The 20988-nt window shown below is 51.7% G+C and overlaps 1 long non-coding RNA gene across 1 annotated transcript; it reads left to right on the forward strand.

The window, feature by feature from the left end:
• Positions 1-1203: 1203 nt before the first annotated feature.
• On the forward strand, positions 1204-20393 carry LOC141581044 (uncharacterized). The gene is made up of 3 exons (XR_012513485.1): positions 1204-1314; positions 18911-19045; positions 20247-20393. It is a non-coding gene; the product is annotated as an uncharacterized LOC141581044 (long non-coding RNA).
• Positions 20394-20988: the final 595 nt, after the last annotated feature.

A 20988-nucleotide genomic window follows, 5' to 3' on the forward strand; every position in this document is an offset into this window, starting at 1 on the left:
TGTGGTGGTGTGCACCTGTAGTCCTAGCTACTTGGGAGGCTGAGGCGAGAGGATCTCTTGAGCCCAGGAAGTGAAGGCTGCAGTGAGTTCTCAGGCGTGTACCACCATACCTGGCTAATTTTTAAAATATTTTTAGTAGAGACGGCTAGGCTGGTCTTGAACTCCTGGCCAACATAGTGATGGATGATCCACCCACCTCAGCCTCCCGAAGTGCTGAGATTAGAGGTGTGAAACAACATAACCTACCTTATTTTTTTTTTTTTTTGAGATGGAGTCTTGCTCTGTCACCCAGGCCGGAGTGCGGTGGTGCAATCTCGGCTCACTGCAACCTCCGCCTCCCGGGTTCAAGTGATTTTCCTGCCTCAGCCTCCCGAGTAGCTGGGACTACAGGTGCAGGCCACCACGCCTAGATAAGTTTTTGTATTTTTAGTAGAGACAGGGTTTCACCGTGTTAGCCAGGATGGTCTCAATCTCCTGACGTCTTGATCCACAACACACCTTGGCCTCCCTAAGTGCTGGGATTACAGGTGTAAGCCACTACGCCCGGCCTCTTTTTTCTTTTTCTTTCTTTTTTTTTTTTTTTTTGAGACAGAGTGTCGCTCTTGTTACCCAGGCTGGAGTGCAATGGCGCGATCTCGGCTCACCGCAACCTCCGCCTCCTGGGTTCAAGCAATTCTCCTGCCTCAGCCTCCTGAGTAGCTGGGACTACAGGCACGTGCCACCACGCCCAGCTAATTTTTTGTATTTTTTTTAGTAGAGACGGGGTTTCACCACGTTGACCAGGATGGTCTCGATCTCTTGACCTCGTGATCCACCCGCCTCGACCTCCCAAAGTGCTGGGATTACAGGCTTGAGCCACCGCGCCCGGCCTTTTTCTTTTTTTTTTTTTTTTTGAGACAGGATCTTGCTATCACTCTGACTGGAGTGCAGTGGCATGATAATGACTCACTACAGCCTCCACCTCCTGGGCTCAAGAGATCCTCTTGCCTCAACCTCCCAAGTAGCTAGGACTACAGGTGCACACCACCACGTCCAGCTATTTTTTAAATTTTTTTGTAGGCATGGATTCTCACTGTGTTATCCACTCTGGTCTTGAACTCCTGACCCCTCGTGATCCACCCACCTCAACCTCCCAAAGTGCTGAGATTACAGGTGTGAACCACATTACTCTTTCTTTCTTTCTTTTTTTTTTTTTTTAGATACAGAGTCTTTCTGCTGCCCAGGCAAGTCTCAAACTCCTGGGTTCAAGTGATCCTCCCACCTTGGCCTCCCAAAATGCTGGAATTATAGGTGGAGCCACCGTACCTGGCCTCTGTAGGTATTTGAAACTGCCTGTATGTGCGTGGTGTGTGTAACTGTGTGTGAGCAACTTGTGTGTTTGGATGTAGGTGTGTGACTGTATGGGTCACGTGCGGTGTGTGACTCCAGAGTAAGTACACATCTCAGGTGTGTGTATAAGAGGGATGCTTAACGTGAAAAATCAGGAAACAGAGCTCTGTCATCTAGGGAGCAGCGTGGTGCCCACGGCTGTTTACGGCTTTGAGAATCATTTGAATTCTCTTAAGATGCTGCTACCTGGGGAAGCGGGGTAAAGGGTACAGGGCCTGCTGTGCAATTTTTTTTTTTTTTTTTTTTTTTTTGAGACAGTCTCGCTGTGTTGCCAGGCTGGAGTGCAGTAGTGTGATCTCGGCTCACGGCAACCTCCGCCTCCTGGGTTCAAGTGATTCTCCTGTTCTCCTGCCTCAGCCTCCCAGGTAGCTGGGACTACAGGCATGTGCCACCACACCCAGCTAATTTTTGTATTTTTAGAAGAGACGGGGTTTCACCATGTTGGCCAGGATGATATTAACCTCTAGACCTCATGATCCGCCCGCCTTGGCCTCCCAAAGTGCTGGGATTACAGGCGTGAGCCACCACGCCCGGCCTGGCTGTGCTATTTTTGCAACTTCCTGTAGAGCCTATTGTTACATTTAAAACAAACTTTAAAAAAATCTGGAAGTGAGAAAAAGAAATGTGAACTTCACACATTGTGTGTATGTGTGTTCTCAAAACAAGCAGGAGAAAACAGAAGAATCTTGATAAATCACGGAGGGTTTTTTCAGCAAGACTTTCACTGAGAACTCAGGTCGCTGTGCCCAGGCGTCCCAGGTGGAGGTGGCGACCCCAGCGCTGTGTCGGGGAGGGGTGGGGCTGGGGCAGGCAGACTCAGGCAGGTGCAGGGGTGCGTTGTGCAGGCGGCCATCTGGTGACCCGGGAGTAGGCTGGGAACGCGCAGAGCGGCCCAGGGATCAGGCTGCCTCAGGAAATGTGTGGGCTTCCCGGTGGAGGAGAGGAGATTTAAAGGTGCAGCAAAGAAATCCGTGGCATCCAATCTCTTGGGACGGTCTGGGGAGTTCGGACAGAATAGCTCGTGGGTGTTGTCAGGTCTCCATATGCAAGCCTGGAGCCTCAAAGTCTGAAGTCCGGCTCATCTTGGCTAATGTCTCCCACTCCCTACCCCTCCCACTCCCCCACCTCTCTCACCCCGCTACCCCCTGCCTGAGTTCACCTTTGTCCCTAATCGCCTGGAGGCGAAGCTTCCCGGGACAAGCCCCTCACCCAACCCTGCCATCTTAACCGTTCTTATGATAATGTGAATACCTCTCACCCACCCCTGCCATTGTAACTGAACTTGTGGTCTGGCATACTCCCTTGCCGCTACCTCCCACCACGGCAACTGACCTTACTCGGCAACATCCCCGCCCCCCAAAAAACTACTCGAACCTATAAAACCAACTCCTATCCCACCGCCCTTTGCTAATGCCCTTTTCAGCCTTAGCCCACTTGCACCCAGGTGAAGAGACCAGAGAGACGCACAAAGAGAGACAGAGGCAAGACTAAACACAGAGAAAGACAGGAACAGAGATAGAGACAGCGATAAAAAGAAAAATGGAAATACAGAGACAGAGACATAGGGATACAGAGACAGAGAAAGACAGGACAGAGATGGAGAGATCTAGAGAGATGAAAACAGAGAGAGACAGAGACAGAGAGTCAGAGATACAGAGTAAGAGACCCCAGTCCAGGAGCAGTGACTCACACCTGTAATCCCAGCACTTTGAAAGGCTGAGGTAGGAAGATCACTTAAGGCCAGGAGTTCAAGACCAGCCTGGCCAACATGGCAAAACCCCGTTTTTACTAAAAATACAAAAACTGCCGGGCGCGGTGGCTCAAGCCTGTAATCCCAGCACTTTGGGAGGCCGAGGCGGGTGGATCACGAGGTCGAGAGATCGAGACCATCCTGGTCAACATGGTGAAACCCCATCTCTACTAAAAATACAAAAAAAAAAACTAGCTGGGCTTGGTGGTGCGTGCCTGTAATCCCAGCCACTTAGGAGGCTGAGGCAGGAGAATTGCCTGAGCCCAGGAGGCGGAGGTTGCGGTGAGCTGGGTAACAAGAGCGGAAACTCTGTCTCAAAAAAAAAAAAAAAAAGAGTCCAAAACCCCACCAGAGACAGAGACATGAGGACAAGGAGAGGAGAGACAGCGGTCAGGCCCGGCCAGGAGGTGGAGAAGCTGTGGGGGGATCTGAGCCTTGAAAACCAGCGTTCCTGTAAACAGGAAGCTGCTGATCTTTTAGGATCTAGCCTGGGAAGTCCCCTGGCATCACTTCCACAATACTCTGTTGGTTGAAGCCAACCAGGCCTGCCCAGGCTTAAGGGGAAGGGAACCAAACTCGTATCCGTGGCAGGAATTTTTTTTTTTTTTTTTTTTTTTTTTTAAGAGACGGGGTTTCACCATGTTGGTCAGGCTGGTCTCGAACTCCTGACCTCAGGTGATCCACCCGCCTCGGCCTCCCAAAGTGCTGGGATTACAGGTGTGAGCCACCGCGCCCAGCCAGGAATATTTTTAAAAAGGAAGTGGACTTTTTTTGTTTTTGTTTTGTTTGTTTCTGAGACGGAGTCTTGCTCTGTCGCCCAGGCTGGAGCACAGTGGTGCGGTCTTGGCTCACTGCAACTTCCGCCTCCCAGGTTCAAGCGATTCTCCTGCCTCAGTGTCCTGGGTAGCTGGGATTCCAGGTGTGCGCCACCACTCCCAGGTAATTTTTGTATTTTTTTTTTTTTCCTTTGAGACGGAGTTTCGCTCTTGTTACCCAGGCTGGAGTGCAATGGCGCGATCTCGGCTCACCGCAACCTCCGCCTCCTGGGTTCAGGCAATTCTCCTGCCTCAGCCTCCTGAGTAGTTGGGATTACAGGCATATGCCACCATGCCCAGCTGATTTTTTGTATTTTTAGTAGAGACGGGGTTTCACCATGTTGACCAGGATGGTCTCGATCTCTCGACCTCGTGATCCACCCGCCTCAGCCTCCCAAAGTGCTGGGATTACAGGCTTGAGCCACCGCGCCCGGCCTAATTTTTGTATTTTTATTAGAGACAGGGTTTCACCATGTTGGCCAGGCTGGTCTCGAACTCCTGGCCTCAGGTGATCTGCCCGCCTCCTCCTCCCAAAATGCTGGAATTACAGGTGTGAACCACTGTGCCTGGCCCCAAAATTCTTTACACAGGCCTCCAAATAAGCAAACATAATGCTGTGAGGCCTCTCACGGTCTAGTCCAGAAATCACACATTGTTTCTATTCTTTTTCTGTCTTTTTTTTTTTTTTTTTTTTTTTTGAGATGCAGTCTCTGTCTGTCACCCAGGCTGGAATGCAGTGGTGTGATCTCAGCTGACTGCAACCTCTGCCTCCCGGATTCAAGCGAATCTCCTGCCTCAGACTCCTGAGTAGCTGGGATTACAGGTGCCCACCACCACACTTGGCTAATTTTTGTATTTTTAGTAGAGATAGGGTTTCACCATGTTGGTCAGGCTGGTCTAGAACTCCTGGCCTCATGATCTGCCTGTCTCGGCCTTCCAAAGTGCTGGGATTACAGGCGTGAGCCACCGTGCCCGGCCTGATTAGACATTTGTCTAAAGACACGCACATGACAACAGACACACGAAAAAGCGCTCAACTTCACTAATCATCAGAGAAATGCTACACCCATTAGAGTGGCTATTATCAAAAAGACAAGATGTCACAAGCATGGGTGAGGATGTGGAGAAAGGGGAACCCTTTTGCTCTGTCGGTCAAAATGGAAATTGCGATAGCCATTATGGGAAACAGTGAGGAGGTTTCTCACTCGAAAAGTTAAAACTGGAATTACCATATGATCCAGCAATGTCACTTCTGGGAATACATCTGAAGGAAATGAAATCAGGAGGCTGGGGTGAGGGCAGAGAACAGGGACAGGCGTGGGAGGGAACGGGAGACTATTTCTCTGTGGGCAGGATTGCTGCTAGAACAGGAACGAAAAATGAGTCATCCGTGAGATTGTTGAGAGACAGAGCCTTAAGATGTCACTGGGCCTGGAAGAGCAAGCTGTGGGAAGGGTTGGAGAGAAAAGGAGGGATTCGATATTGTACCCACCAGCAAGGGAAATGGCATGTGTGCCCACATACATGTGTCGCGTGGGGCTTTGCTGTGCTGATGCATGAACACACCAGGGAGCCTGTGATGTGGACCGTGACTCTCTGGTTTTTCTTTGAGACGGAGTCTTGCTTTTGTCACCCAGACTGGAGTGCAGTGGAATGATCTCGGCTCACTGCAACCTCCGCCTCCTGGGTTCAAGCGATTCTCTGGTCTCAGCCTCCCGAGTAGCTGGGATTACAGGTACCTGCCACCGTGCCCAACTGATTTTTTGTATTTTTAGTAGAGATGGGGTTTCACTGTGTTGGCCAAGCTGGGTTTTTGTTTGTTTGTTTGTTTGTTTTTGACAGTCTGGCTTTTTTTTTTTTTTTTTTTTTTTTGACAGTCTGGCTCTGTTGCGAGGCTGGAGTGTAATGGTGCGTATTGGTTCACTGCAACCTCCACTTCCCGAGTTCAAGTGATTCTCCTGCCTCAGCCTCCCAAATAACTGGGACAATAGGTGCACGCCACCACGCCCAGCTAATTCTTTTTTTTTTTTTTTTTTTTTTTGTAGACGGAGTTTCGCTCTTGTTACCCAGGCTGGAGTGCAATGGCGCGATCTCGGCTCACCGCAACCTCCGCCTCCTGGGTTCAGGCAATTCTCCTGCCTCAGTCTCCTGCGTAGCTGGGATTACAGGTATGCGCCACCATGCCCAGCTAATTTTTTGTATTTTTAGTAGAGACGGAGTTTCACCGTGTTGACCAGGATGGTCTCGATCTCCTGACCTCGTGATCCACCCGCCTCAACCTCCCAAAGTGCTGGGATTATAGGCTTGAGCCACCGTGCCCAGCTAATTCTTTGTATTCTTAGTAGAGACGGGGTTTCACCACGTTGACCAGGATGGTCTCTGTCTCTTGACCTCTTGATGCGACCTCCCAAAGTGCTGGGATTATAGGCGTGAGCCACCGCGCCCAGCCACAGGCTGGTCTTGAACTCCTGACCTCAGGTGATCTGCTCACCACAGCCTCCCAAATCCTGAGATTACAGGCGTGAGCTACTGCACCCAGCTGGACCATGACTCTTCCAAGCCCTCAACTCAATCTTTGAATTTCTGGGTGAAGAGCACACAGTGGCTGAGCTAGACAGAGCACTGGGGCACAAAAATTACCCCAATTGTCCCAGGTGTAGCTGTCCCTACAGTCGTGACATAGGATATCGTATCAGAGGATGCAAAGTCTCTGCTTGTGTTTGTGGTGGAAACAGTGAGAGCTCAGAGACCAAGGATGTATCCGTTAGGGAAGGTTGTGTTTGGGAATGGAGCGCAGTGGGGTTACCACAGCTCACTGCAGCCCCGAGCTCTCAGACTCAAGCCATCCTGCAGCCTCAGCCTCCTGATTAGCTGGGACAACAGGCACGCGCCGCCAGGCCTCACTACTTTGGTTTTTTTGAGATGGAGTCTCTTTCTGTTGCCCAGAGAGAACAATGGCGCAATCTCGGCTCACTGCAACCCCCACATCCCAGGTTCAAGCGATTCTCCTGCCTCAACCTCCTGAGTAGCTAGGATTACAGGCACGTGCCACCATGCCTGGCTAAGTTTTGTATTTTTAGTAGACAGGGTTTCACCATGTGGGCCAGGCTGGTCTTGATCTCGCGACCTCAGGTGATCCACGCATCTCGGCCTCCCAAAGTACTGGGATTCCAGACTTGAGTAGCTGTGCCCCTGTTTCTTTTCTCTCTCTCTCTCTCTCTGTTTCTTTTGGACTCTGTCTCTCTCCCACCTTCCCCTGCCACCTCCCTGTCTCTTTCCCTCCTCGGTGGTCCCTGGCTATCTCCATAGTGATAAGTGTGACTGCACCTGTCTGGTTCCTACCTCGGCCTCCATCCCCTTTTAGGTCTCCATCTGTCTCTGGCTCTGTCTCTCCTTCTCGCTGTCCCTTGTTCCCTTCCTGCCTCCATCAGACCTGTGTGTGAGTCTCCCCCGTGCCCCTCCCCTCTGGCCTCGGTCTGTGTCTGCGGTGCTCTCTCTCCACCCCCATCCCTGTCCCTGCCTACAGGAGAAAAACGCTGTCCTGATGAGCGAGCGATGCCCCCCTCGTCGGTTACCAGGGTGCCTGCTGGATGGGGGACTGCGTGCGCCTCATTACCCTAATGGCTGGTGAGGCCGCGCAGCCTCCCAGGAAATGGGCCACTTAAGCCTGTTCCAGCTGATGGCAGAGGCTGCGTCTCCCCTCGGCTCGGCAGAGAGAGGGGACCGGAGCAGGAGAGGAGGGGAGAAAGGCGGGAGGAAAGGAGAGGAGGACAGGGAATGGGGGACACCGCCACTCTTCAGGCCTGGGCGTGTCCTGGGAACCTGTGCCAGGCTGGCTGGGGGCTGGGGGGCTGGGGGAGGCTGGGCCTGAGGGGCTGCTTCTAAATGCACACACACCTGCCACTCAGAGTCACCCCAGGGCCACACGCACTGAAAATCAGACACTCCCTACTGCTCAGACAGCCCCTGAGCTCTCTCCTGTCCCCCTAGGGCCCCTGGAGACAGCCCTGCAGGATCACACGGGTATGTGCCCAGACACATACACACACAAACACACGCACGCGCGCACACACACATACACACACACAAACACACACACACACACACACACACACACACACATAGCCTTGGAGCATGACTGTCTCTCTGGACAGACGACAGCCTCGGGACAGGATTCCGGGCACAGAGACCTGTCACAGCCCAGCCACAAGCTCGTCCGAGCACTTTCAGATGGTCACGGGTACACACACACACACACACACACACACGAACACACACACACGGTTACAGGTACAATCACACACAGGATACAGACATACATTCACAAGCCCACGAACACGCCCACACACAGGCATCCCCATGCACACAGATGTAGCCACAAAACACAGTCACAGAAATGCAGATCATAGCACACGCTCTCTCTCCCACACGGTCAGGCGGGGACGGTCGCAACTCCAGAACATTCCAGCAAACTAGACTTCACACACAACACAGATGCACACAGGGGCTGGGCGTGGTGTCTCACACCTGTCATTCCAGCACTTGAGGAGGCCAAAGCGGGCAGATTGCTTGAGCCCAGGAGTTCAAGGCCAGCCTGGGGAACATTAGCAAGACGATGTCTCCACAAAATACAAAAATTAGCCTGGCGTGGTAGCCTGCATCTGTGCTTCTGTAGGAGGAGTGGCCGAGAGACGCAGACCTCTCAAACACCGAACTGCAAAGGAAGAAGTTTATTATTATTATTATTATTACTATTATTATTATTATTACTATGGCCAGAAGCCAGGTGATGATTTGTCTAAGTAACCCAGATCATGTAACATAGAGGGGCTCTGTCTTTATATAGGCTTACACTCTAGATATCATGTGTAAAAGAATCTTAGGTTTACAGCCTTAGAAACTCCAAGTGAAAGGGTTTGGGTTTACAGTTTTAGAAATCACATATGAAAGGGTTTTGGGTTTACAGTTTTAGAAATCACATATGAAAGGGGTTCGGGTTTACAGTTTTAGAAATCACATATGAAAGGGTTTCGGGTTTACAGTTTTAGAAATCACATATGAAAGGGGTTCGGGTTTACAGTTTTAGGAATCTCATGTGAAAAGCTTCTGGTCTCCGGATGGAGGAGTGGGGTAAGGGGTTTGATCTTGTTTAAGTAAAAACAGTGTCTTCCAAAGACTTTCCTCAATACCAGGCGTGCTATTTACGGGAAGGCGATACAGGAGGTGCCAGTCCATCCAGGAGGTGCCAGTCCGCCAGCCTTTTCTTCTATTGAAATGCAGTGTGGGCCGGGCGCGGTGGCTCAAGCCTGTAATCCGAGCACTTTGGGAGGCCAAGGCGGGTGGATCACGAGGTCAAGAGATCGAGACCATCCTGGTCAACATGGTGAAACCCCGTCTCTACTAAAAATACAAAAAATTAGCTGGGCATGGTGGCGGGTGCCTGTAATCCCAGCTACTCAGGAGGCTGAGGCAGGAGAATTGCCTGAACCCAGGAGGCGGAGGTTGCGGTGAGCCGAAATCGTGCCATTGCACTCCAGCCTGGGTAACAAGAGCGAAACTCCGTCTCAAAAAAAAAAAAAAAAAAAAAAAGAAATGCAGTGTGGAAGTCAAGGGGGAGTTGATCCCAGATGCCTGGGTCTCCTTCCTCAGGTCCAGCTACTCCAGAGGCTGAGGCAGGAGGATGGCCTGAGCTCAGGAGTTCAAGGCTACAGTGAGCTATGATTGTGCCATTGCACTCCAGCATGGGCAGCAGAGCAAGACCGTGTCACAAAAATAAAATAGAAAAGATACATTCTTTTTTTTTTTTTTTTTTTTTTTTTTTGAGACAGAGTTTCGCTCTTGTTGCCCAGGCTGGAGTGCAATGGCACGATCTCGGCTCACCGCAACCTCCGCCTCTTGGGTTCAGGCAATTCTCCTGCCTCAGCCTCCTGAGTAGCTGGGATTACAGGCACGCGCCACCATGCCGAGCTAATTTTTTGTATCTTTTTTTTTTTTTTTTTTTTAGACGGAGTTTCGCTCTTGTTACCCAGACTGGAGTGCAATGGCGCGATCTCGGCTCACCGCAACCTCCGCCTCCTGGGTTCAGGCAATTCTCCTGCCTCAGCCTCCTGAGCAGCTGCGATTATAGGCACGCGCCACCATGCCCAGCTAATTTTTTGTATTTTTAGTAGAGACGGGGTTTCACCATGTTGACCAGGTTGGTCTCGATCTCTCGACCTTGTGATCCACCCGCCTCAGCCTCCCAAAGTGCTGGGATTACAGGCTTGAGCCACCGCGCCCGGCCCTGTAATTTTTTGTATCTTTAGTAGAGACAGGGTTTCACCATGTTGACCAGGATGGTCTTGATCTCTTGACCTCGTGATCCACCCATCTCGGCCTCCCAAAGTGCTGGGATTACAGGCATGAGCCACCGAGCCCAGCCCAGAAAGGGACTCCCCTAAAATATATAATCCCATTATCATCACCACCCTTGCAGTAATCCTTTAATAGTATCAAATAGCCTGACAAGGCCCACAGATATTTTTATAGAACTGGTTCATTCATTCAAATCGGGACTCAAACATCCCACACACAGTGCTGCAACACACTTTTCTTTTTCTAATCTAAAATAATTTTCAATGAAAAGTTACCAGTGGGGAGTGGAATTATTAGTGGCTGCTATTTTCTTGTGGTTGTCAATGGTAATGGTGACAGTTAAAAATTTGTTTTAAAAATGTTAAATGTGAGCCGGGCGCGGTGGCTCAAGCCTGTAATCCCAGCACTTTGGGAGGCCGAGGCGGGTGGATCACGAGGTCGAGAGATCGAGACCATCCTGGTCAACATGGTGAAACCCCGTCTCTACTAAAGATACAAAAAATTAGCTGGGCATGGTGGCACGAGCCTGTAATCCCAGCTACTCAGGAGGCTGAGGCAGGAGAATTGCCTGAGCCCAGGAGGCGGAGGTTGCGGTGAGCCGAGATCGCGCCATTGCACTCCAGCCTGGGTAACAAGAGCGAAACTCCGTCTCAAAAAAAAAAAAAAAAAAAAAAAGTTAAATGTGGGCCGGGCGCGGTGGCTCAAGCCTGTAATTCCAGCACTTTGGGAGGCCGAGGCAGGTGGATCACAAGGTCGAGAGATCGAGACCATCCTGGTCAACATGGGGAAACCCCATCTCTACTAAAAGTGCAAAAAAATTAGCTGGGCATGGTGGCACGTGCCTGTAATCCCAGCTGCTCAGGAGGCTGAGGCAGGAGAATTGCCTGACCCCAGGAGGCGGAGGTTGCGGTGAGCCGAGATCGCGCCATTGCACTCCAGCCTGGGTAACAAGAGCGAAACTCCGTCTCAAAAAAAAAAAAAAAAAAAAAAGTTAAATGTGGGTGTCCTCGGTGGCTCACACCTGTAATCCCAGCACTTTGAGAGGCTGAGGCGGGTGGATCCCAAGGTCAGGAGTTCGAGACCAGCCTGGCCAACACAATGAAACCCCATCTCTCCTAAAAATACAAAAATTAGCTGGTTGTGGCTGTATGTGCCTATAATCCCAGCCCCTTGGGAGGCTGAGGCAGGAGAACGACTTGAACACGGGAGGCGGAGGTGGCAGTGAGCCGAGATCGCGCCATTGCACTCCAGCCTGGGCAACAAGAGCAAAACTCTGTCTCAAAAAAAAAAAAAAGAAAGAAAGAAAGAAAAGAAAGGGAGAAGGTGGGACTCACAGAGGAGGAGTTCCTAGAAGATGGGGAGTGGGGGTTAGAGAGGAGATGGGGAAGGGAAGGTCCCTGGGAATCGGAGATTCTCCGTGGTAAGGCCTTAGGCAATCTTGGAGAACCTCCAGGAGGTGTGGCTGGCCTTCCCTCAGGATGCTCTTACCCACCTCCCACCTCTTTGCCTCTGGGTGTGCCCCCCACCCCCACCCCGTGCCAAGTAGCTAACAGAGGGACAGAACAGCTGATGGCACGGGAGAGGGAAGCAGGAATGCTGGGTAGTCCCTGTGTCGCTCCTTCTCCTCGGTGGTGGGGGCGGGGAAGGGCTTGGTCTTACGGAGCAACCCCATCTTTCTAATCAGCCACTGGGGGCAGGGGGGCGGGTGTGAGGAGGCAGAATAGAACTCTACCCCCTTGGGTTTTTTGGGGGGGGTCCACGATGTTCCCACAGTATGTCTCTCCACACAGGTCTCTGTGGACCTGAGGACCCCTTGCTGGCATCCCCTCCCCTCGTTCACGTGGTCCCCTGCCCCCTTTCCTCCCTCCCACCTCCTGTCCCAGCCCACTGGGCCCCCTGCTATCTTTAATTGGCCTTCGTGAAGCTGAATTCATTGAGACTCTGACAGCCGTGGCGGGGCGGGGAGGGGGGGGGTGTCAGGCCGCAGCTCCCCCGCCTCCCTGCCTGGCTAATTCGGGGGCTCTGTTGCCAAGAGGCGGCCCCCCAGCCCCCTCTCCCCTCCCCTCCGCGGTTGGATCGCTTCCGCAGACAATGCGGAGAGCTCCTGGTCCTGAAGGGCCGGCAGCTGTAATTTAGTCTAATTCAGCCCGGGAGGGAGACGCGGAGTACAGCTAATAAACGGGCCCCTAATCAGCTCTCTCCCCCACCCCAGCTCCCCTCCCCCCTGGGGAGCCCTCCCTTCCCCCAGCCAGGGGAAGGACGGAAAGAATAGAACGGCCCTGCCCTCTGAGTCTCAGTTCTGTCTTCAAGAAATGGGCATAGCTTTGAACGCTGCCAGGGCATTGCGTGCCCAGCTGCTCCGTGGTGGCAGGTACAAATCAGACTACTGCGGAGACACCCCCGGCCCCATCCCTTCCTTGACTGTCCCCTCCCTGTCTCTCTCTCTCTCTCTCTTTTTTGGAGATAGAGTCCTGAGTGCAGTGGTGCAATCTCGCCTCACTACAACCTCTGCCTCCGGAGTTCAAACAATTCATTTGCCTCAGCCTCCCAGGTAGCTGGGACTCTGCGTGTGGGCCACCATGCCCTGCTAATTTTTTTTTTATTTTTTTCAGACAGAGTCTCGCTTTGTCACCCAGGCTAATATTTGTGTTCTTTTTCAGTAGAGATGGGGTTTCAGCGTATTGGCTGGGATGGTCTCAATCTCTTGACCTCATGATCCACGCGCCTTGGACTCCCAAAGTGCTGGGATTACAGGTGTGAGCGACAAAGCCCGGCCTAATTTTTGTATTTTTAGTGAAGACAGGGTTTCACCATGTTGGCCAGGCAGGTCTCAAACTCCTGAATTCAAGTGATCCACCCGCCTCCGCCTCCCAAAACGCTGGGATTACATGTGTGAGCCACTGTGCCCGGCCTTAATGGTGTATATTTCTAAAACTTATTTTAGAGACAGAGTCTTGCTCTGTTGCCCAGGGTGGAGTACAGTGGCACAAACACAGCTCACTGCAGCCTTGACCTCCTGGGCTCAAAGGATCCTCCTGCCTTGGCCTCCCAAAGGCTGAGATTTCAGGCGGGAGCCATCCCTCCGTTTGATGGCTCTCTCTTCACTCTGTGGTTTAAGTTCAAGGTCAGGGTTTGTGGTGCGGTTGGGGGCGGTGGGTCAGGGTCCTGGCAGAATGAGGCTGGTCTGTTCCAGACTGGGTACCAGAAAGGAGTTCCACCCACAAGAGTGTGGGAAGAGCTCAGGGAAACCAATCACAGGGGTCAGCCTGCCGGGCCAGCAACACCGGGGCGCCTCACCACCCATGGCGGTCACAGGGGCTGGGGCCTGCTGGAGGGCAGCTGAGGGCCAGGCCAGGCTCTCTCCCCTCTGGCAGTGTGGACGTTTAGGGTTGGACCATTCTCTGGAGTGGGGGCTGCCCGGGGCACTGGAGGATGCTGCTCAGGGGTCTTGCTGTGTTGCCCAGGCTGGTCTCATACTCCTGGGCTCAAGCGATCCTCCCTCCTCAGCGTTCTGAGTAGTTGGGACCACAGGCAGATGCTACCATGCTAGTGAATTTTTTTATAGAGATGGGGTCTCACTGTGATGCCCAGGCTTATCTTGAACTCCTGGGCTCAAGTCCTCCTCCTGCCTTGGCCTCCCAAATAAATAAATAAATAAATAAATAAATAAACACACATATAAATATATATATATACACACACACACACATATATATACACATATATAATACACATACATATATGCATATATGTGTGTGTATATATATATATTTTTTTTTTTTTTTTTGAGGTGGAATCTTGCTCTGTAGCCCCGGGAATGGAGCAATTTTGGCTCCCTGCAACCTCTGCCCTCCAGGTTCTAAGCCATTCTCTTGCCTCAGTCTCCCAAATAGCTCCATGTCAGGGGCACCCCCACCCAAATCATGACAACCACAAATGTCCCCAGACATGGCCGAGAGTTCCCTGCCAGGGGACAGAATTGCCCCTAGGTGAGACTCCCTGGAATTAAGTGATGATGGGGTCACAGCCCTTGTGTTTTGACACTGCCAGCCACTATATGAGTGATTTGGGGCACATTTCTTAACCTCTGTGAGCCTCAGTTTCTGCACCAATAAAATGAGAATAAAGGGCCCAGTGTGATGGCTCACAGCTGTAATTTCAGGTCAAGGAGGGTGGATCACTTGAGGTCAGGAGTTCGAGACTAGCCCGGCTGACATGGTGAAACCCTGTCTCTACTAAAAATACAAAGATTAGCCAGGCGTGGTAGTGCATGCCTGTAATCCCAGCACTTGGGAAGGCTGAGGCAGGCAGATCACCTAATGACAGGAGTTCGAGATCAGCCTAGCCAACATAGTGAAACCTTGTCCCTATTAAAAATACAAAAAGCCGGGCGCGGTGGCTCAAGCCTGTAATCCCAGCACTTTGGGAGGCCAAGGCGGGTGGATCACGAGGTCAAGAGATCCAGACCATCCTGGTCAACATGGTGAAACCCCGTCTCTACTAAAAATACAAAAAATTAGCTGGGCATGGTGGCGCGTGCCTGTAATCCCAGCTACTCAGGAGGCTGAGGCAGGAGAATTGCCTGAACCCAGGAGGCGGAGGTTGCGGTGAGCCGAGATCGCGCCATTGCACTCCAGCCTGGGTAACAAGAGCGAAACTCCGTCTCAAAAAAAAAAAAAAAAAAAAAAGAATAATGATAACCATACCCACTTTATTGTTGCTGCGAGCGTTTGGAGGAATTAATGCATATAAATGATGTAGCACCAATCTCGGCCCATGGAGCGATTGCAGTGGTGCAGTCTTGGCTCACTGCAGCCTCAACCTCCCAGGCTCAAGCCATCCTCCCACTTCAGCCTCTCCAGCAGCTGGGACCACAGGCACATGTGACCACGCCCAGCTAATCTTTTTATTTTATTTATTTGTTTGTTTATTTTAGATGGAGTCTCACTTTGTCACCAGGCTGGACTGCAGTGGTGCAATCTCCACTCACTGCACCCTCCGACTCCCGGGTTCAAGCGATTCTCTTGCCCCAACCTCCGGAGGAGCTGGGACTACAGGCACGTGCCACCACGCCCAGCTAACTTTAGTAAAGAGTGGGTTGCACCATGTTGGCCAGGCTGGTGTCAATCTCTCGACCTTATTATTCTCCCGCCTTGGCCTCCCAAAGTGCTGGGATTACAGGTGCGAGTCACCGCACCTGGCCATCTTTTTGGGTTTTTTTTGCTTTTTGTTTTTTGTTTTTTGAGACGGAGTTTCGCTCTTGTTACCCAGGCTGGAGTGCAATGGCGCGATCTCGGCTCACCGCAACCTCCGCCTCTCGGGTTCAGGCAATTCTCCTGCCTCAGCCTCCTGAGTAGCTGGGATTACGGGCACGCGCCACCATGTCCAGCTAAGTTTTTGTATTTTTAATAGAGACGGGGTTTCACCATGTTGACCAGGATGGTCTCGATCTCTTGACCTCGTGATCCACCCGCTTCGGCCTCCCAGAGTGCTGGGATTACAAGCTTGAGCCACCGCGCCCGGCCCATCTTTTTGTTTTTTTGTAGAGGGGTCGCACTGCGTTGTCCAGGTGGGTTACCACACCACCCAAGAGAGAAACCCAGTGTGGGGGAAATTCCAGCAGATTCTCTGTGTGGCGCAGGGGGATAAGAAGAGCATCTTGGCCGGGCGCGGTGGCTCACGCCTGTAATCCCAGCACTTTGAGAGGCCGAGGCGGGTGGATCACGAGGTCAAGAGATCGAGACCATCCTGGCCAACATGGTGAAACCCCCGTCTCTAAAAAAAAAAAAACCAAAGAGCATCTTCACGTGCCTCCACTCCGCCGTGTCCCATCTCTCCCTCCATGTAGCCTTCAGATGGGTGGCTGTTTGCTTTTGCAGAGCTAGGAATATCCCTGAGCAATGTGAAATGGCCTTGAGCTGCAGGTATTGAGAGGTACAGAGAGAAGCAAGGAGACAAGAAGGGAGGGACGGGGGAAAATCTCAGCCTCCTTTCATGTCCCCCAGCTTCTAAAGTCTCTGCTGCTTTCATCCCCGTGACAAAAATGGCAAGCCCGCTTCACCACAGAGAGAGTCTCGCTCTGTCGCCCGGGCTGGAGTGCAGTGGCATGATTGCAGCTCACTGCAACCTCTGCCTCCTGGGTTTAAGCGATTCCCCTGCCTCGGTTTCCCAAATAGCTAGGATTACAGGCGCCCACTGCTGAGCCAGGCAATTTTTGTATTTTTAGTAGAGACGGGGTTTCACCATGTTTTTTCCAAAAGCAAAAATCCCTCTCAGCTGAAATTCTACTGTCGAAGGGTCCAGGGTGGGGGAGAAGTGAGTGAGATGGTTTCTGGAATCGTGCTCTTTCTACTGTCTCTCCCGCTCTCCTCCCTCTCATTATCTTTCTTTCTTTATCTTTCTCTCTCTCTCTCCTTCCTTCTTTCCCTCCCTCCCTCCCCCTTCTCTCTCCCTCCTCTCTTCCTTCCCTCCCTTCCTCCCTCCCTCCCTCCCTTCCTCCCTCCCTCCCTCCCTCCCTCCCTTCCTCCCTCCCTCCCTCCCTTCCTTCCTTTTTTCTTTCCTTTCCTTCCTTCCAGACAGGGTCTCACTCAGTTGCCAGCCTGGAGTGCAGTGGTGCAATCTCAGCTCACTGCAACCTCCACCTCCTGGGTTCAAGCGATTCTCCTGCCTCAGCCTCCTGAGTAGCTGGGATTACAGGTGCCTGCCACCAAGTCTGGCTAAGTTTTGTACTTTTAGTAGAGATGGGGTTTCACCATATTGGCCAGGCTGGTCATGAACTTCTGGCCTCAGGTGATCTGCCCGCCTCGGCCTCCCAAAGTGCTGGGACTACAGGTATGAGCCACTGTGCCCGGTACCCAGCCCCCCTTTATTTTGTTGAGACAGGGTCTCGCTCTGCCACCCAGGCTGGACTGCAGTGGTGGTGCAGTCATAGCTCACTGCAGACAGCCTCCTGGACTTCAGCGGTCCTCCCACCTCAGCCTCCTGAGTAGCTGGGACTACAGGTACACGCCACAGTGCCCGGCTAATTTTTGTATCTTTGGTAGCAACGGCGTCTTACCCTGTTGCCCAGGCTGGTCTTAAACTCCTGGCCTCAAGCCTTCCTCCCTCTTTAGCCTCTCAAAGTGCTGGGATTACAGGTGTGAGCCACCGTGCTTGGCCCTATGACCCTTTTAAGGTCCAGGCTGGTTCTTCTACTGGCTGGTTCAATTCAATGGTCTTTTATTATATCTTATTTTATTTTTAATTATTTTGTTGGCCAGGCACGGTGGCTCACACCTGTAATTCCAGCACTTTGGGAGGCCGAGGCAGGTGGATCATGAGGTCAAGAGATCGAGATCATCCTGGCCACGGTGAAACGCCGTCCCTACTAAAAATACAAAAATTAGCCAGGCGTGCGCCGGGCGCGGTGGCTCAAGCCTGTAATCCCAGCACTTTGGGAGGCGGAGGCGGGTGGATCACAAGGTCGAGAGATCGAGACCATCCTGGTCAACATGGTGAAACCCCGTCTCTACTAAAAGTGCAAAAAATTAGCTGGGCATGGTGGCACGTGCCTGTAATCCCAGCTACTCAGGAGGCTGAGGCAGGAGAATTGCCTGAACCCAGGAGGCGGAGGTTGCGGTGAGCCGAGATCGCGCCATTGCACTCCAGCCTGGGTAACAAGGGCGAAACTCCGTCTCAAAAAAAAAAAAAAATTAGCCAGGCGTGGTGGCATATGCCTGTGGTCTCAGCTACTCGGGAGGGTGAGGTGGAAGAATCACTTGAACCCGGGAGGCAGAGGTTGCAGTGAGCTGAGATCACGCCACTGCACTCCAGCCTGAGTGACAGAGCTAGACTTCAACTGAAACAAAAACAAACACAAAACAAAACATTATTTTGCTACCTTGAACTTTATCTATGTAGAATGCAGTCTCATCTTGTGCCATCGACTTTGGAGCCAGACCACCTGGCTTTCAATCCCAATTCTGCTACTCATGATCTGGGTGACCTTGGGTGAGTTACTTAGCCTCTTCGTCCCTCCTTGAGCAGGTTCAATTAACCTCCCTGTCCCTCGGTCTTCTCACCCATTTAAAGGGCAGTGGTGATTCTGGGTAGCGCCTGTATCATGGGGTTGTTGGGGAACTAAATGAGTTTAAAATGTGACCATTCGGCCAGGCGCGGTGGCTCACGCCTGTAATCCCAGCACTTTGGGAGGCTGAGGCGGATGGATCACGAGGTCGAGAGATCGAGACCATCCTGGTCAACATGGTGAAACCCCGTCTCTACTAAAAATACAAAAAATTAGCTGGGCATGGTGGCGCGTGCCTGTAATCCCAGCTACTTGGGAGGCTGAGGCAGAAGAATTGCTTGAACCCGGGAGGCGGAGGTTGCGGTGAGGCGAGGTCACGTCATTGCACTCCAGCCTGGCGCCTCATGACAGAGCAAGACTGTCTCAAAAATAAATAAATAAATAAATAAATAAATAAATAAAATGTGACCATTCTTTTCTTTCTCTCTCTCTCTCTTTCCCTTTCTCTCTCTCCTTCTTGCCCTTTCTCTCTTTCTCGCTCCTTGTCTTTCTGTCTCTCTCCTCCCCCTCTCTCTTTTCCTTTCTTCCCTTCTATAGGATTTCACTCTGTTACTCACGCTGGAGTGCAGTGGTACAATTATAGCTCACGGCAGCCTCAAACCCAGGCTCAGTCGATCCTCCCACCTCAGCCTCCTGCGACGCTGGTCCTATAGACACTCACCACCATGCCAAGTAAGTTTTTTATTTTTTGCCAAGACGGGTGTCTCACTATGTTGTCCAGGCTGGTCTTGAACTCCTGGGCTTAAACGATCCTCCCTTCTCCGCCTCCCGAGGCACTGACAATATGAGTGTAAGCCACGGTACCCAGGCAAAAAGTGACACTTTCTAAGAACAATCTTCAACACACATTTCCACGATTCTAAGCAAAGTTACTCTTGAACCTAAACATTTGTATGAAATGTTTCCTGACTGGAAACATTGAATCTCTATTATTATTATTATTTTTTGAGATAGTCTTACTCCGTTGCCAGGCTGGAGTATAGTAGCACGATCTCTGTCTTGGCTCACTGCAACCTTTGCCTCCTGGGTTCAAGCAATTCCTGCCTCAGCCTCCCAAGTAGCTGGGGCTACAGGTATCTGCCACCATGCCGAACTAATTTTTGTATCTTTTTTTTTTTTTTTTTGAGACGGAGTTTTGCTCTTGTTGCCCAGGCTGGAGTGCAATGGCGCATTCTCGGCTCACCGCAACCTCCGCCTCCTGGGTTCAAGCAATTCTCCTGTCTCAGCCTCCCAAGTAGCTGGGATTACAGGCATGTGCCACCACGTCCGGCTAATTTTTTGCATTTTGAATAGAGATGGGGTTTCACCATGTTGGCCAAGATGGTCTCGATCTCTTGACCTTGTGATCCACCCTCCTCGGCCTCCCAAAGTGCTGGGATTACAGGCTTGAGCCACCGCGCCCGGCCTAATTTTTGTATCCTTATTAGAGACTAGGTTTCAACATGTTGGCCAGGATGGTCTTGATCTCCTGACTTCAAGTGATCCACCCGCCTCGGCCTCCCAAAGTGCTGGGATTACAGGCATGAGCCACTGCACCTGGCCTTTTTATTTTATTTATTTATTTTTTTGATGAAGTTTTGCTCTTGGCGCGATCTCAGCTCACTGTAACCTCCGCCTCCCAGGTTCAAGCAATTCTCCTGCCTCAGCCTCCCGAGTAGCTGGGATGACAGGTGAGCACCACCACACCTGGGGAATTTTGTATCTTTAGTAGAGACGGGGTTTCACCATGTTGGCCAGGCTGGTCTTGAACTCCTGACTTCAAATGATCCACCTGCCTCCCAAAGTGTTGGGATTACGGGCGTGAGCCACCGCGCCTGGGCCCTAGGTACTCCTTCTTTTAATCTTTTAATCTTTTTTTTTCTCTTCTCTGCAGCCCTTGCTGAATGAAGTTTCCTAGTGTGGTTGAACACCAGGTGGGACAGGCCCCCAGGTGCGAAGGCCTGCGTGGGGACCGGAATTTGTCTGCAAATGCAAGGCTGTGGACTGGAGGGGGGACGTGTCTGACTTTGAGAGGCTGAGGTCTGGGGCTGGGAGTGGGGAAGAGACCTTGGGGTAGGAGGTACAGGGGAGGGTGTGGCTGCAGGAGTCGGGGTGGAGAGAGCCGGGTGAGGCCAGCTGTGCTTCTGCTGACACCTAGTGGAAAGATGAAGCTATTGTTCTTTTTTTTTTTTTTTTTTTGAGACAGTTTCGCTCTTGTTACCCAGGCTGGAGTGCAATGGCGCGATCTCGGCTCACCGCAGCCTCCGCCTCCTGGGTTCAGGCAATTCTCCTGCCTCAGCCTCCTGAGTAGCTGGGATTACAGGCACACTCCACCACGCCCAGCTAATGTTTTGTGTTTTTAGTAGAGACGGGGTTTCACCATGTTGACCAGGATGGTCTCGATCTCTTGACCTCGTGATCCACTCGCCTTGGCCTCCCAAAGTGCTGGGATTACAGGCGTGAGCCACCGCGCCCGGCCCTTTTTTTTTTTTTTGATATGGAATCTCTGCTGCCCAGGCTGGAGTACAGTGGCACCATCTCGGCTCTCGGCAACCTCTGCCTCCCGGGTGTAAGGTTGGCCATGAGAAACAATAGACCCAAAGTCAGGCAAACATGCTTTATTAACCCGCGGGGCT

The sequence above is a fragment of the Saimiri boliviensis genome, chromosome 14 (assembly GCF_048565385.1).
Source record: "Saimiri boliviensis isolate mSaiBol1 chromosome 14, mSaiBol1.pri, whole genome shotgun sequence".
NCBI classification, from domain to species: domain Eukaryota; kingdom Metazoa; phylum Chordata; class Mammalia; order Primates; family Cebidae; genus Saimiri; species Saimiri boliviensis.